We start from the raw sequence: 4,655 nt of genomic DNA on the forward strand, positions 1-4,655 counted from the left end.
GCTGGAAGACACACAGAGAAGCCTGAGCCAGTTGGCACGCCTGACCTTGGAAGACACTGGGGTCTGCTTTGTGACCTAAGCCAGGGCCATGCTGAGGGGATGCTCAGAGCTCGGGGTTTTCTGGCTGTTCATTGTCCTGTCTCACAAGGGCATGTTCACTGGGGCCACTCTCTTGTGGAACATAGGGGTCCTGTGGCCTCGGATCACTGGAGCCCCTCTTCTAGGTTGTAAGGCGGGTCCATGGAAGCAGGGCACACAGCAGCACAGTTTCTGAAGGCAGGTGGCCATCCTAGTGAACCCCCTCCAGCCCCTGCTTCTCTCATCAGGCTGCCCTGGGGAGGTACCCTGGGAGGCCGAACTGCCCCCTTGTGCAACCTACCTAGTAGGGTTGGGCCTGAGGTACATCTACCACTGGTGCCCAGGATCCTGCTGGGAGGCTAGGCTGGGAGGGGGTGTCTTTGCGTTGAGGAAGCACAGAGGAATGGCGGGAACACTGGCATGGGCGGCACCCTTCTGCCCTGCCCTCTTGGCCTCTCCAGGCTGCTGCTGCTCACAGGGCAAGGCAAGCGCAGGCTCACTGAGGCATTTGTTGGGGCGGACACTGGGAGGATCCATCACGGGGCCTGGGCAAGGCCCAACCACCCGACGCACAGGCTTGATCCAGAGCGTGCAGTCAGCCCCCTGGCTTCTCTGGTGCTGGAGGATAAGGTAGGTACCCATGGCCTCATCGAATTGGCGTTTTGCCAGGGAGAGCCAGGCAGTATAGGGGTCATAACCCATGTCAACCATGATGGTCATGATGGCTGGGTCGGGCCGCTTGGGGAGTGGCTTGCTGGGACGTCGCCTGGGAGACGAGTCCCCGCCCTGCCTCAGCCATGGGTGCCCCATTACCTGCTCCAGGGTGGGCCTCTGCTTGGGATCCACCTCCAGGATTTGCTGGATGAGGCTGCATGCTCCCTTGGACACGTGCGGGGGAAGGTCATAGCTTCCTTGTAAAATCTGCTTCTGCAGCTCATTAGTGTTGCTCGCCCTGAATGGCCTCGTCCCTGTCAGCATGAAGTAGAGAGTGACACCCAGGCTCCAGACATCGGCAGGGGGACCCTCGAATCCCTTGTCCTGGATGATTTCAGGGGCACAGTACTGGAGAGTGCCTCTGAAGTCATGCAGCTTCTGCCCAGGTGTGAAGCTGGTGCTCAAGCCAAAGTCGATGAGCTTTATGTGGCCCCTGGCATCCACCACGAAGTTCTCAGGCTTCAGGTCCAGGTGCACGACACCCTTCTCGTGGCAGTAATGCACGACTCGCACCATGTCCCTGAACACTCTGCGGACCTTCTCCTCTGGTATGCCACCAGCCTTTGGGATGCGACGCCGTAGCTGTCCCCCACCTGCATGCTCCATGACCAGGTACAGATTGCGGACAGTCTCGATGACCTGGAAGAGCTGGATCATGTTTCGGTGTTCCAGGGCCATCAACCAATCCCTTTCACACAGCACGGCCTTGTTCTCCACTGTCTTGGGCACCACCTTCACTGCCACCTCTGTCCCGCTCAGGAGATGGCGGGCTACTACCACCTGCCCAAAGCTCCCCTTCCCAATGGTCCTCAGGATGCGATAATGGTTCGTGAGGGCTGACTCATAGCAGGAGCTGGGCCCCTGAGCCACTACACTACTCTCATTACTCTCTCTCTGCATCCTAAGCTGGAACACCAATTAAGGACACTAGCTGAAAAGAAACATAACAAACTCAAGCAAAACAACAAAACCAACAAACAAAAGGCAACACACAAAACAAACAAACAAACAAATTCCAAATCAAAGAATCAACAGCAAATACCAACCATAAACACCAACCACCAACCACCAAACGTGCTAACTGGAAGTCTGACAGGTCACCACCAAGAGCTTCCTGTACTTATGGACAAAAACCCATCCACAGCCATTCTCTTATATAGCTGGTGTCTGAGATTACCTCACAGTGGCTCCTCGTGAGGTCAGAGCAAGAAATGACCAGTCACGACTGCCCATAGCCCCAAGGGTCATCTCAATGTAGGGGTGTCCAGGAATTTTTTGTCCTTCATGATATGAAGAAGAAAAGATCCCAGAAGCTTTTTGTTAATGTGGGCCATGCAGACTGATATTTACATGTTGAGAAATGAAAATCGGTAAGATGCTTCAGTGGTGTTATCATCTGGAATCTGAAAATCCATAGTAACTTTCAGCTTCTGAAGACCTCCCCATATCTACACTCAAATCATTCAATTCCCCTCTCCTCCAATTCACAATTGAAGGGGTCCAAGGGATGGTAGTGCTGCGCTCACATGGGGATGCTATAACAGAACACACTGCTCCCTGTGTGCCTCTATAGCTAGGCATAAACACCACAGGGGTTGAGTGGGAGGGAGGGTTCATCACCCCTTCCCCACAAGGTTCTCATCAGATTTCTTGATACCAGCTCTGGAATGCAAAAGGTGGGGGATTGATATGCTCAAAGTGATAAGGGATCAAATACAGAAGCCTACAATCTTAGAACCAGCAAAAGTGTCCTTCCCATTGGAGAAAGAATTGGAGGTGTTCCCACACACCTGGGTCTATTCCTGAAGTTCTTACCAAAACCCCTTAGACTCGGTAATTTATGAACAATAGAAATTCACTTCCCACCCGTCTGGAGACTGGCAACTCCAAGGTCAAAGCATCTTGTTGCTGTATCCTCAGATGATGGAAGGAGTAGAGGTGTTGACCACATTCTCTCAACCCTGCTTTTGTTTGTTTGGGTTTGTGTTTTGTGTTCTTTACACATACTGGCCATTGAACCCGGGGCCTCTGGCATGTCAGGAAAGTGCCCTATCACTCAACTACTTCCCTAGGCCCCAACTTCTCTGTTTTGTCTTTTGTAAGAAATTATATCATTATGTTGCTCAGGTTGTGCTTCTGTGTGGGAGCCTTCTGCATGGGTGCCACAGGTTGAGAACATTGTAGCCTATTATAGTTCAGATGTGAGGTGTCCCCTACACAGGCTCTGGTGCTGGGGCAGGAATATTCAGAAATGAAATAGTGGGATTGGGAGAAATTTAACCTTATCAGTGCATCCTACTTTGAATGGACTGACTCTCTGATGACTTAAAGCTGGTGGGGCAGGTCTGGGGGAGGTAGGTCACTGGTGCCAGGCACTGGAAGGGTGCTTCATCCCTCTGATCCTTGCCCCACTCTTTTTCTGTCTCTGCTTGTGTCTCTGCCACTTTGCTGCCTTCAGGTGAGCAGCTTTCTTCTTATGGGACCTTCCCCCATAATGGACTGCCTCATCGTGGGCCCAGAGCAATTGTGTTGGCCATCCATGGTCTGAGACCTCTGAATCCATGATTCCCAGCTAAATGTTTCCTCCTCCAAGTTATTCTTGGCAGGTGTCATGGCCACAGTGATGGAAAAGCTCATTAAACACTGTCACACAGCTGGATGCAGTGGCACATGCCTGAATCCCAGAGGCTCTGGAGGCTGAGGCTGCAAAAGTATGAGTTCTCATCCAGCCTAAGCAACTTTAGAAGGCACTTAGCAACTCTGCTGAGACCCTCTCTCTAATGAAATATTTTAAAATGTCTGGGAATGTGGCTCAGTGTTTAAGCAGCCCTGGGTTCAATCTCTTGGTCCAAAGACAAAACAAAACAAAAATCACTGCCACATGCTTCTTCACCTAGCTTTGCAAAATAATTGTGTTTGTGTGTGTGTGTATGTGTGTGTGTGTGTTTAGAGGGATAAGGGGGGTGGTCTGGGAAGAGAACCAGGTTCTTGTGCATGTAGGAGAAGCACCCTTCAGGTATACATCCCTTCCATGAGATAGGAGTCCCTGGCCTAACCACCCTCTGAAAGTTCACCTCTCAATGTTGTTCTGTTGAGGTTGAAGCATCAGCAGGAACTTTGGAGAGACACACACTTTCCAGCCACAGCACTTAATAGACAAGAGCCCAGTGAGTTGGTCCCTACTAGATGTACCCTGTGTGAGGGAGTCCTTCAGGTCATCACTGAGCTAGGAACTCAGATCTCCATGAAGGCAGAAAAACCTCTGGCAGAGCAAATTCACGACCATTACAAAAGCTAGTGCCACTTCTCTTTTCCATAAGATGCAAGAGATACATGTAACAGAAAACCCCAACTCTATTCAATGGTATTAAACACACAGTACCTTCACATGTGATATTGTGACATCAGCAGCTGAGAGGGTAGGAATGCAGAGGCAATTCAACAGCCTTCTCTACACCACTGAGTTTGCTCTGCTGAAAATTTGTATCAGGTGGTATTCCTTTCTCGTGTTGTTCTTGAGGGGTATCATGGCCACCCTACCACAGGAACCACAAAGAAATATCTACAGGACCTACCCCAGTGAGAGCTATAAGTATTAAAATGTTTCACCACAAACATCAACTAAACAGGGGAGAAAATAGTCATAGAAGGACAAAAGTCACACTGAACCAAAAGTTGCTCTGCTCTCCTCATAGAGAGTTAACCAGACGGAATCAAGTGTTCACCCTGCTCTCCTCATAAGGATGCAAGTCAGGGTGATCCAGGATCTCATGCTAGCCCCTCATGGCTCCATCATAGGTAATTACATCATCATAATATCACTTCTGGAAAAAAAATTCATATACTTTAGTATGGAGTATTGA

General features: G+C 50.2%; 1 pseudogene; it reads right to left on the reverse strand.

Moving 5' to 3' along the window:
• Window positions 1-405: 405 nt before the first annotated feature.
• Window positions 406-1,692, reverse strand: LOC143407864 (sperm motility kinase X pseudogene; annotated as a pseudogene).
• Window positions 1,693-4,655: the final 2,963 nt, after the last annotated feature.

The sequence above is a fragment of the Callospermophilus lateralis genome, chromosome 10 (genome assembly GCF_048772815.1).
Source record: "Callospermophilus lateralis isolate mCalLat2 chromosome 10, mCalLat2.hap1, whole genome shotgun sequence".
NCBI lineage: Eukaryota > Metazoa > Chordata > Mammalia > Rodentia > Sciuridae > Callospermophilus > Callospermophilus lateralis.